At 45.9% G+C, this 13,129-nt stretch overlaps 1 long non-coding RNA gene across 1 annotated transcript in view; it reads left to right on the top strand.

Annotated features, from left to right (window-relative positions):
* Window positions 1–13,129, top strand: part of LOC132398726 (uncharacterized) — a 38,100-nt gene that overhangs the window by 3,843 nt on the left and 21,128 nt on the right. Inside the window, exon 2 of the long non-coding RNA XR_009513775.1 lies at window positions 3,148–3,202. This is a non-coding gene — a long non-coding RNA (uncharacterized LOC132398726). The remainder of the gene's footprint in view (window positions 1–3,147; window positions 3,203–13,129) is intronic.

Raw genomic sequence — 13,129 nt, 5'->3', positions numbered from 1 at the left:
GACCCTGTCTATCAACCTACCTGTAGTTTCTATCTATCACCTCCTCATTTTCTCTAACAAGCTGAAGATCATTGAGCTGCAGCTCTAGTTCCCTAACTCACTCTCTAATAAGCCACAGCGGGATGCACATGGTGCAGCTGTGGCCATCAGGGAGGCTGGAAGTCTCCCAGATATCCCACATCTGACATCCAGAGCAGAAAACTGGCCTTGCACTCATACCCATTATTCTTAAGTTTGAGGAAAAAGATATAGAAGTAACTTACCTACTTACCTTGCCTAGGCCCATCTTTGCCGAAGCCCCGGTGAGCCAAAGTCCTACTACTCTGACTCGCACTACTCTGACAACCGCTCCACTAGACGGTGTCTCCCTCTTATACCTGAACCTCCTCAGAGGCCTTGTGTGATGACGAGCTACTGCATCTGCGCACTTCTCCCAAACAAATCTCCCACTGAAAGAAACTCCTTGCTTTTTATATATTCCTATTGTAATTGATTTATTTATTTTTTTCCCTTCTGTATTATCATGTATTGCATTGAACTAGTGCTGTTAAGTTTAGAAATGCTGGTGATAATAAACCTGATTCTGATTCTCACACAATGTCACCAAGACCAAGGGGCTGATTATTAACCTCAGGAGGAGGAAATTGGAGGTCCATAAGTCAGTCCTCATCAGGGAATCAGAGGTAGAGAGAACCAACAACTTTAAAGTCCTTGCTTTTATTATTTCAGTGGATCTAACCCGGGCCCAGCACATAATTGCCATCATGAAGACAGCATGGAAATGCCTCCACTTCCATTGAAGCCTGCGGACGTTCAGCATGCTACCTAAATCTTTGACAAACTTTAATAGGTGTCTGATATATTGTGACACATCACAATTTATTGTCAACTCTAGCTTTTATAGGTATGTGTGATATCTGAGAATATATCGACTGATTGCATCACAGTGTGGTGTAGAAATGTCAAAGCCCTGGAACAGAAATTCCCATAAAAAGTTATAAGTCACAGATAAAACCCACCTCAGCATGGAGCATGTCTACATGGAATGCTGTCACAGGAAAGCAGCATTCATTATCAAGGACCCTCATCACCCAGGACATGCTCTCTTCTCGCTACTGCTGTTAGGAAGAAGGCATAGGAGCTCAAGGTCCCACACCCCCAGGTCCAGGAACAACCATCAGATTCTTGTTGTCATGAAACTTGTCATTTTGCTGCAGCAGCTGTACATTGCAATACATAATAATAAAGAAACTATAAACTGCAATAAAATAAATATATTAAAAATTAATTAAGTACAGTGTTACAAAAAAAAGAAAAAAGTGTTTTATGAGTGGGCAAAGTTCATTGCCATACCCTTTCCAGCATGGTCAGTGTGTCATTGAGTGGCCAGAGTCTGTCCCTTCTCCCTCCCCGGTACGATCAGTGTGTCAGTGAGTGGCCAGAGTCTGTCCCCTCTCCCTCCCCGGTACGGTCAGTGTGTGAGAGAGTGGCCGGAGTCCGTCCCCTCTCCCTCCCCGATACGGTCAGTGAGTGAGAGAGTGGCCGGAGTCCGTCCCCTCTCCCTTCCTGGTACGGTCAGTGTGTCAGTGAGTGGCTGGAGTCCGTCCCCTCTCCCTCCCCGGTACGGTCAGTGTGTCAGTGAGTGGCCGGAGTCTGTCCCCTCTCCCTCCCCGGTACGGTCAGTGTGTCAGTGAGTGGCCGGAGTCTGTCCCCTCTTCTTCCCCGGATGGAATCTGTCCCCGTTCTCTCCCTGGTACAGTGAGTGGCCGGAGTCCGTCCCCTCTCCCTCCCCGGTACGGTCAGTGAGTGAGAGAGTAGCCGGAGTCCGTCCCCTCTCCCTCCCCGATACGGTCAGTGAGTGAGAGAGTAGCCGGAGTCCGTCCCCTCTCCCTCCCCGGTACGATCAGTGTGTCAGTGAGTGGCCAGAGTCTGTCCCCTTTCCCTCTCTGGTACGGTCAGTGAGTGAGTGGCTGGAGTCCATCCCCTCTCCCTCCCCGGTACGGTCAGTGTGTGAGAGAGTGGCTGGAGTCCGTCCCCTCTCCCTCCCCGGTACGGTCAGTGTGTCATTGAGTGGCCAGAGTCTGTCCCCTTTCCCTCTCTGGTACGGTCAGTGAGTGAGTGGCTGGAGTCCGTCCCCTCTCCCTCCCCGGTACGGTCAGTGTGTGAGAGAGTGGCTGGAGTCCGTCCCCTCTCCCTCCCCGGTACGGTCAGTGTGTGAGAGAGTGGCCGGAGTCCATCCCCTCTCCCTCCCCGGTACGGTCAGTGTGTCATTGAGTGATCAGAGTCCGTCCCCTCTCCCTCCCCGGTACGGTCAGTGTGTCAGTGAGTGTCCAGAGTCCGTCCCCTCTTCTTCCCCGGATGGAATCTGTCCCCGTTCTCTCCCTGGTACAGTGAGTGGCCGGAGTCCGTCCCCTCTCCCTCCCCGGTACGGTCTGTGTGTCAGTGAGTGTCCGGAGTCCGTCCCCTCTCCCTCCCCGGTACGGTCAGTGAGTGAGAGAGTGGCTGGAGTCCGTCCCCTCTCCCTCCCCGGTATGGTCAGTGAGTGAGAGAGTGGCTGGAGTCCGTCCCCTCTCCCTCCCCGGTACGGTCAGTGAGTGAGAGAGTGGCTGGAGTCCGTCCCCTCTCCCTCCCCGGTATGGTCAGTGAGTGAGAGAGTGGCTGGAGTCCGTCCCCTCTCCCTCCCCGGTATGGTCAGTGTGTGAGAGAGTGGCTGGAGTCCGTCCCCTCTCCCTCCCCGATACGGTCAGTGAGTGAGAGAGTAGCCGGAGTCCGTCCCCTCTCCCTCCCCGGTACGGTCAGTGTGTCAGTGAGTGTCCAGAGTCCGTGCCCTCTCCCTCCCCGGTATGGAGAGTGTGTCATTGAGTGCTCATAATCATAGAGCAGTACAGCACAGAAACAGGCCATTCAGCCCATCTAGTCTGTGCCAGAACCATTTAAACTGCCAACTCCTATCAAGCTGTTGTGCTGTCAGCTCATTCCACTCTCTCACAACCTGCTGAGTGAAGATGATTCCCCTTAATCTTCTCATCTTTCACACAAACCATAAACTCTTGTTGTATTCCCACCTAGCCACAGTGGAAAAAGCCTGCTTGCATTTACCCTATCTATACCCCTCATAATCTATCAAATCTACTCTCAATTTTCTAGGTTCTGAATACAGCCCAACCAGGAGCTCAGGCCCTTCCGACTCAGCACCATCCTTGTAAGTTTTCTATGTACTCTTGTAACTTGCTTACATCTTTCCTGTAGTTGACCAATAACCTAGAGCTTTGACCAGCGGCCAATCCAGGCATTGGAAGCTGGAGAGGAGGGGACTTCAATCAGATCTACTGCCCAAGGATAAACAGCAGAAGCGGTTCGTGGCAGTGTAATAGAACTTTGATCAACAGCCAATCAGCATTTGGGATTAATTAGTAAGAGCAAATTAAAGGAAGGCAGGGAGCAGCCATCATCGGAGTGGACAGAGTCAGAGTGGTGATCTTAAGGCTTTCGTTCTTTGAGGCTTCACTGAAAGAAAGCAAAGGAATGAAAAGCCCGTTTTTTCCTTCTCTTCTTTATATCTGCTCAGCTAGGACAGCAGAGATGACAGGCAGGATAGTGAAATTCTCTTCTTGCGGGATGTGGGAAGGCAGGGAGACCTCCAGTGGCCCTGATGACCACACCTGCAAGAAGTGCATCCAGCTGCAGCTCCTAACAACCCGTGTTAAGGAGTTGGAGCTGGAATTGAATGAACTCCAGATCATTCGGGAGACTGAGCACATGATAGATAGGACATAGAGAGGTAGTTACACCCAAGGTGCAGGACACAGGAAACTGGGTGACAGGAAAGGGAAGGGGGTTAAGGAGCCAGTGCAGAGTACCCCTGGGGCCATCCCCCTCAACAATAAGTGTTTCACTTGGGGTACTGTCTGGCGGGATGGCCTAACAGTCACTGGGTCTCTGGCACAGAGTCTGCCTCTGTGACTCAGAAGGGAACGTGGAAGAGGAGAAACACTGTGGTGATAAGGGATTCATTAGAGGAACAGACAGGAGGTTCTGTGGATGAGAATGAGGTTCCCTGAAAGTATGTTGCCTCCCGGGTTTCTGGGTCTGGGATATCTCAGATCAAGTCCTCAGCATTCCTAAATGGAAGGCTGAACAGCCAGAAGTCGTGGTCTATGTAGGTACCAATGATGTAGATAGGATGAGTGATGAGGTTTTGCAAAAGGAGTTCAGGGAGTAAAGCGCTAAGTTAAAAGGCATGATCTTCCAGATTCTGACCTCAGGATTGCTACCTGTGCCACGAGCCACTAAGGCCAGAACAAGGAAGATTATATAGTTTAATACGTGGCGAAGGAGTTGGTGTAGGAGGGAGGGCATAAGATTTTTGGATCATTGGTGGGACCTGTACAGGAAGGAAGGTTTGCACCTGAACTAGAGGGGGACTAATGTCAGCGGGAAGATTTTTTTAATGCTGCACGTTGAGGTTTAAACTAGAGCTGCAGGCGGATGGAAACCAGACTGCCAGGACAGTTAGTGGAGAGGTTGTGGAGGCAGATGTTGGTGAGACCTCAGACAAAGTTAAGAATCAAGAGGTTGAGCATGAGCGAAAAAATCGAAAAAGGGTGAATACAGAAGTGAAGGTGTATCTGACTGCGCACAGAATACAGAATAAGGTCGATGAACTTGCAGCACAGTTGCAGATTGGCAGGAATGATGTACATAGAACATAGGATAGTACAGCACATTACAGGCCCTTCGGCCCACAAAGTTGTGCCAACCTTGTTATAGGCATCACTGAACCATGGCTGTAAAATTATAGCAGGGAGCTTAATGTCCAAGGATAAACACTAGTTCGAAAGGACGTGCAGGAAGGCAGAGGAGCCAGCATTGCTCAGTTGGTAAGAAATCAAATCAAATCCTGAGAAAGAGGTTGCATAAGGTCGGAAGGTGTTGAATAATTTTCTGAATAGAGCAAAGGAACTGCAAGGGTAAAAAGACCTTGATGGAAGTTGTATACAAACCCCCAAACATTAGTAAGGATGTGGCCAACAAATTACAACGGGTGATAAAAAATGCATGCCAAAAGGGCAAATGTTACAATAGTCATGGGGATTTCAATGTGCAGGTAGATTGGGAAAATCAGGTTGTTGCTGGATTCCAGGAAGGGGCACTTCTAGAGTGTCTACGAGATAGCTTTTTAAAGCAGCTTATGGTTCAGCCCACTAGAAGGTGAGCTTTGCTGGATTGGGTTTTGTGTAATAAACCAGAATTGATTAGAGAACTTGAGGTAAAAGAACTCTTAGGAGCAAGTGATCATAATATCAAATTTACCCTGAAATTTGAGAAGGAAAAGCTAAAGTCAGATGTATCAGTATTACAGTGAAGGCAAGTGAATTACAGAGGCATGAGAGAGTAGTTGGCCAGAATTGATTGGAAAAGAACATTGGCAGGGAAGCAATGACTGGAATTTCTGGAAGCAATTCAGAAAGCACAGCATATATACATCCCAAAGAGGACGTATTCTAAAGGAAAGATGACCAACCATGGCTAACAAGGAAAGTCAAAACCATCATACAAGTCAAAGGGAGGGCATATAATGGAGCAAAGATTAGTGGGAAGTTAGAGGATTGGAAAGCTTTTAAAAACCAACAGAAGGCAATTAAAAAAGTCATTAAGAAAGTAAAGATGGAGTGATCTTTTTTTTACAACATCACTCCCTACTTGTACATAGTTCTTTCCTTTTGCTTGTTTTTTTCTTTCGAATCTTTTCTATTATCTATTTACCCCAGATAAATACTTTGTGGAGATTTTGTGATTTATATGATATATATGTACAATGTCTGAAACACATCTTATAGAAATGTTTGTTTGATGAACTTCAATAAAAAAATAAATTACAACAAAAAAAGTAAAGATGGAATACAAAATTAGGCTAGCCAGTAATATTAAAGAGGATACTGAAAGCTTCTTTAGATACATAAAGTGTACAGGAAAAGAGAATAGATACTCCATCCTCATCACATTCTACAGGGGTTGTATTGAGGGCATCCTGAGCAGCTGCATCTCTGCCTGGTTCAGAAATTGCACCATCTCAGATCGCAAGACCCTGCAGCGGATAGTGAGGTTAGCTGAGAAGATCATTAGGGTCTCTCTTCCCACCAGTACAGACATTTACACTACATGCTGCATCTGCAAAGCAAACAGCATTATGAAGGACCCCACACACCCCTCATACAAACTCTTCTCCTTCTTGCCATCTGGGGAAAAGGCACCGAAGCATTCGGGCTCTCACGACCAGACTGTGTAACAGTTTCTTCCCCCAAGCCATCAGACGCCTCAATACCCGGAGTCTAGACTGACACCAACTTACTGCCCTCTACTGTGCCTGTTGTCTTATTTATTATTTATTGTAATGCCTGTACTGTTTTGTGCACTTTGTGCAGTCCTGGGTAGGTCTGTAGTCTAGTGTAGTTTTTTTCTGTGTTGTTTTTACATAGTTCAGCGTAGTTTTTGTATTGTTTCATGTAGCACCATGGTCCTGAAAAACATTGTCTCATTTTTACTATGTACTGTACCAGCAGTTATGGTCGAAATGACAATAAAAAGTGACTTGACTTGACTACTGAAGTATAGTGAAAAACTTCTTACATACTATTCATACAATCAATTCTTCACAACTGTGCATTGAGATAGCACAAGATAAAACAATAACAGAGAACAGAATGAAGTATTATAGTTGCTTTGAAAACGCAGTGCAGGTAGACAATCAGATGCAAGATCGTACTGAAGTAGATTGGGAACTATTCAATAGTATTATAATAGCAAGACAAGGTGTTGAGCCCAGTAGTGTGTGCTTCATGCTTTTGTACCTTTACCCTACTGGAGTGTGGGAGAAGGGGGAGTGTCCGGGTGGGTGAGGTGTTTGATTATGCCAGCTGCTTTACCAAGGCAATGAGAACTGCAGACAAATTCCAAGGAGCAGCAGTTGGTTTTTGTGAGGTGCTGAGCTGTGTCCACAACTCTCTGCAGTTGCTGTACCGTCCAGATAGGCAGCTTCCTAAACCTAAGCCACCCACTCTCTTCACAGTTCAGCGTTCTATCCCAAACACTGAGTGCACCTCCTCTATCCCTGAGGAGACCAACAAGGCAGTGCAGGGCAACACACCATTTACCCCCCCCCCCCCCACCTAAGTGGTTGCTCAATCAGATTCATTATCATGGAAAAATGATAGAAACACAGAAAATAGGTGCAGGAGTAGGCCGTTCAGCCCTTCGAGCCTGCGCCGCCATTCAGTATGACCATGGCTGATCATCCAACTCAGAACCCTGTACCTGCTTTCTCTCCATACCCCCGATCCCTTTACCCACAAGGGCCATATCTAACTTCCTCTTAAATATAGCCAATAAACCGGCCTCAACTGGTTCCTGTGGCAGAGAATTCCACAGATCCATCACTCTCCGTGTGAAGACGTATTTCCTCATCCCGGTCCTAAAAGGCTTCCCCTTTATCCTTAAACTGTGACCCCTCGTTCTGGACTTCCCCAACATCAGAAACAATCTTCCTGCATCTAGCCTGTCCAATCCCTTTAGAATTTTATACGTTTCAATAAGATTCTCCCTCAATTTTCTAAATTCCAGTGAGTATAAGCCTAGTCGATCCAGTCTTTCTTCATATGAATGTCCTGCCATCCCAGGAATCAATCTGGTGAACCTTCTTTGTACTCCCTCTATGGCAAGAATATCTTTCCTCAGATTAGGGGACCAAAACTGCACACAATACTCTAGGTGCGGTCTCACCAAGGCCTTGTACAACTGCAGTAGAACCTCCCTGCTCCTGTACTCAAATCCTTTTGCTATGAATGCCAACATACCATTTGCCTTTTTCACCGCCTGCTGTACCTGCATGCCCACCTTCAATGACTGGTGTATAATGACACCCAGGTCTCGTTGCACCTCCCCTTTTCCTAATCGGCCACCATTCAGATAATAATCTGTTTTCCTATTCTTGCAACCAAAGTGGATAGCCTCACATTTATCCACATTAAATTGCATCTGCCATGAATTTGCCCACTCACCTAATCTATCCAAGTCACCCTGTATCCTCTTAGCATCCTCCTCACAGCTAACACCGCCGCCCAGCTTTGTGTCATCCGCAAACCTGGAGATGCTGCATTTAATTCCCTCGACTAAATCATTAATATACATTGTAAATAACTGGGGTCCCAGCACTGAGCCTTGCGGTATCCCACTAGTCACTGCCTGCCATTCTGAAAAGCTCCCGTTTCCTCCCACTCTTTGCTTCCTGTCTGCCAACCAATTCTCTATCCACATCAATACCATACCCCCAATACCGTGTGCTTTAAGTTTGCACACTAATCTGTGTGGGACCTTGTCAAAAGCCTTTTAAAAATCTAAATATACCACATCCACTAGCTCTCCCCTATCCACTCTACTAGTTACATCTTCAAAAAATTCTGTAAGATTTGTCAGACATGATTTTCCTTTCACAAATCCATGCTGACTTTGTCCGATGATTTCACCTCTTTCCAAATGTGCTGTTATCGACTCTAGCATTTTCCCCACCACCGATGTCAGACTAACCGGTCTATAATTCCCCAGTTTCTCTCTCCCTCCTTTTTTTAAAAAGTGGGGTTACATTAGCCACCCTCCAATCCTCAGGAACTAATCCAGAATCTAAGGAGTTTTGAAAAATTATCACTAATGCATCTACTATTTCTTGGGCTACTTCCTTAAGCACTCTGGGATGCAGACTATCTGGCCCTGGGAACTTATCTGCCTTTAATCCCTTCAATTTACCTAACACCACTTCCCTACTAACATATATTTTCCTCAGTTCCTCCATCTCACTAGACCCTCAGTCCCTTACTATTTCCAGAAGATTATTTATGTCCTCCTTAGTGAAGACAGAACCAAAGTAGATATTCAATTGGTCTGCCGTGTCTTTGTTCCCTATGATCAATTCACCTGTTTCTGACTGTAAAGGACCTACATTTGTCTTGACCAATCTTTTTTCTTTTCACGTATCTATAAAAGCTTTTACAGTCAGTTTTTATGTTCCCTGCCAGCTTTCTCTCATAATCATTTTTCCCTTTCCTAATTAAGCCCTTTGTCCTCCTCTGCTGGTCTCTGAATTTCTCCCAGTCCTCAGGTGTGTCGCATTTTTTTGCGAATTTATATGTTTCTTCTTTGGACTTGATACTATCCCTAATTTCCCTTGTCAGCCACAGGTGCACTACCTTCCCTGGTTTATTCTTTTGCCAAACTGGGATGAACAATTGTTGTAGTTCATCCATGCGATCTTTAAATGCTTGCCATTGCATATCCACTGTCAACCCTTTAAGTATCATTTGCCAGTCTATCTTAGCTAATTCACGTCCCATACCTTCAAAGTTACCTTTCTTTAAGTTCAGAACCTTTGTTTCTGAATTAACTATGTCACTCTCCATCTTAGTGAAGAATTCCACCATATTATGGTCACTCTTACCCAAGGGGCCTCGCATGACAAGGTTGCTAACTAACCCATCCTCATTGCTCAATACCCAGTCTAGAATGGCCTGCTCTCTAGTTGGTTCCTCGACATGTTGGTTCAGAAAACCATCCCGCATACATTCCAAGAAATCCTCTTCCCAATCTATATGTTAATTGAAGTCACCCATTATAACTACTGTTCTTTATTGCACACATTTCTAATTTCCTGTTTAATGCCATCCCCAACCTCACTACTACTGTTAGGTGACCTGTACACAACTCCCACCAGCGTTTTCTGCCCCTTAGTGTTATGCAGCTCTACCCATATCGATTCACATCCTCCAGGCTAATGTCCTTCCTTTCTATTGCGTTAACCTCCTCTCTAACCAGCAATGCTACCCCACCTCCTTTTCTTTCCTGTCTATCCCTCCTGAATATTGAATATCCCTGGATGTTGAGCTCCCATCCTTGGTCACCCTGGAGCCATGTCTCTGTGATCCCAACTATATCATATTCATTAATAACTATCTGCACATTTAATTCATCCACCTTGTTACAAATGCTCCTTGCATTGACACACAAAGCCTTCAGGCTTGTTTTTATAACAATCTTAGCCCTTATACTATTATGTTGAAAAGTGGCCCTTTTTGCTTTTTGCCCTGGATTTGCCTGCCTACCACTTTTACTTTTCACCTTACTACTTTTCGCTTCTACCCTCATTTTACACCCCTCTGTCTCTCTGCACTTGTTCCCATCCCCCTGCCACATTAGTTTAAAGCCTCCTGAACAGCAGTAGCAAATGCTCCCCCTAGGACATTGGTTCCAGTCCAGCCCAGGTGCAGACCGTCCTGTTTATACCGGTCCCACCTCCCCCAGAACTGGTTCCAATGCCCCAGAAATTTAAATCCCTCCCTCTTGCACCATTTTTCAAGCCACATATTCATCTGAAATATCCTCCTATTTCTACTCTGACTAGCACATGGCACTGGTAGTAATCCAGAGATTATTACCTTTGTGATCCTACTTTTTAGTTTATCTCCTAACTCCCTAAATTCACCTTGTAGGACCTCATCCCATTTTTTACCTATATTGTTGGTAACTATGTGCACCACGACCACTGGCTGTTCACCCTCCCATTCCAGAATGTCCTGCAGCCGCTCAGAGACATCCTTGACCCTTGCACCAGGGAGGCAACATACCATCCTGGAGTCTCGTTTGCGGCCGCAGAAACGCCTATCTGTTCCCCTTACAATCGAATCCCCTATCACTATAGCTCTCCCACTCCTTTTCCTTCCCTCCTGTGCCGCAGAGCCACCCATGGTGCAATGAACTCGGCTGTTGATGCCTTCCCCTGATGAGACATCTCCCCCAACAGTATCCAAAACAGTATATCTGTTTAGGAGGGAGATGACCCCAGGGGACTCCTGCACTCCCTGCCTACTGCTACGCTGTCTAGTGGCCACCCCTTCCCTTTCTGCCTAATGTGAAATGTGATGTTTTGTGGCAGCAGTACAGAGACATGAAAATTACAAAACAGAATTACACAATTTCTATAATAAAAGTATTTGATTATTTCAGTTGACTTATAATTTCATAATAGCTGTTTTTAAAATTACGTAAATTATAAAACTAAAGAGGGAAGGAGAAGGAATACTCTATAAGGAGGACATGGACCCTTCATGAATCTGGCAGCAGAGTGGCAGAAGCTGTTCCTGAACAGTTGATTGTAGCTCTCCTGTACCTGTTTCCACGTCAAGGCTCAGGCCTTGCCACCTCGATTCAGCACGTACACACCATGCCGCAACCATCCCGCACTTTTGAGGCTTCAGTTCACACCACAAAACTGCAGGTAGTTCTAGCGCTCAACTCCGAAAGAAAGTCACAGGCTATTGATCACAGAGATCTTTGCCATAAATAGTGTGATTAAGTTAGTAGTTTTGTTAACTGTCAGTAAGTCGTCGCTGTGTCTGACCAGCACCCTGTTAAACCAAAAGTTTAAGGTAGCACTAGTGAGACACATAAATAGTATTTCTAAGCACATTTAATCACCAGAGATGTGAACTATTTAGTACTAACATTATTTTGTAGGCATGCTATTTTGGTGCCAGAATATGCAACAACACTTGTGGGCTTCCCCCAACGTTTACACACATACGTCCTCCCTTTCCTCCCCCTCCCTCATTCTCTCTTTCTCCCCCCCCCCCTTCTTTCTCTATTTATTTAAAGATAGAGCACAGAACAGGGCCTTCTTGCCCAACAATACCCACCAACCCATCCATTTAACCCTAGCCTAACCACAGGGCAATTTACAATGATCAATTATCTTACTGCCTGGTACATCTTTGGGCTGTGGGAGGGAACTGGAGCACCCGGAGGAAACGCGTGCAGTTGCAGGGAGGATGTACGGACTCCCTCCAACCATGCCGGAATTGTGCTCCGAACTGCAGTGCCCTGAGCTGTAATTGTGTTGCACTAACCGCTGCAACGCTGTGGTTGTTAACGCAAGTGATGCATTTCACTGTATGTACGTGTGATAAATATGGATCTGAAAAATCAGAAAGTAGGAAGAAACACACAACACTTACCTTTTGCATTTGCACCTGACGAGCAGCTTAGACCAGATGCGAATATATCCAGTCTCTGTATCTCAACCACAGCAACAGGGGAAGTGATGGAATGGGGTGAGGTGGGGAGGGGGGGGTTGCAGTTCTGGCACCTCCAGCACTTTCCTGACTTGAGAGCTTGTGGAAGGCAGGAGTGGACATAAAGAGATTGCTTCTTACAGTGGGTGAATCTAGGACCAGAAAGCGCAGCCTCAGAATTGAGGGACGCCCCTTTGGAACAGAGATGAGGAGGAATTTATTTAACCAGAGGGTAGTGAATCTGTGGAATTCATTACCGCAGATGACGGTGGAGGCCAAGTCACTGGGTATATTTAAATCGTGGGTTGATAGATTCTTAATTAGTAAGGACTTCACAAGGCTACGGGGAGAAGGCAGGAGAATGGAATTGAGAGAGTAATAATTCAACCATGATGGAATGGCAGAGCATACTCAATGGGCCAAATGGCTTCATTCTGCTATGTGTTAAGGAGTGTTGAGAAAGGAACCCGTTACTGGTAGCTCCTTACCAAACTGCAAGCTGAAGAGGCATAGATTGAAGATATAGTCAAAGACTTTTTCCCAGTGTAAGCCCAGATGACACAAGTTTAAGCTGTGAGGGATTTAAAGGGTATCTAAGGTGCAAATTCTTTACTCAGAGGATGGTGGGTATGTGGAACAAGATGCCAGAAAAAAACGATAGAACATTTTAGGGTCATAGACAAGTACAGCACAGAAACAGGCCCTTCAGCTCATCTAATCCATGCTGAGATGTTGAAACGGCCTCCTCCCATCGACCTGCACCAGGACCATAGACCTCCATAGCCCTACTGTCCATGTACCCATCCAAACTTCTCTTAAACCCTGAAAAAGAGCTTGCATACAGCACTTGCGCTGGCAGCTCATTCCACAATCTCACAGCTCTCTGAGTGAAGAAGTTTCTCAAGTTCTCCTTAAACCTTCCACCTTTAACCCATGACCTCTAGTTGTGGTCCCACCCAACCTCAGTGGAAAAAGCCTGCTTGCATTTACACTATCTATACCCTCATAATAATGTA

The sequence above is a fragment of the Hypanus sabinus genome, chromosome 8 (genome assembly GCF_030144855.1).
Source record: "Hypanus sabinus isolate sHypSab1 chromosome 8, sHypSab1.hap1, whole genome shotgun sequence".
Classification (NCBI taxonomy): Eukaryota; Metazoa; Chordata; class Chondrichthyes; order Myliobatiformes; family Dasyatidae; genus Hypanus; species Hypanus sabinus.
The sequence above is the reverse complement of the archived record's forward strand: the minus strand, read 5'-3'. Positions and strand labels throughout refer to the sequence as shown.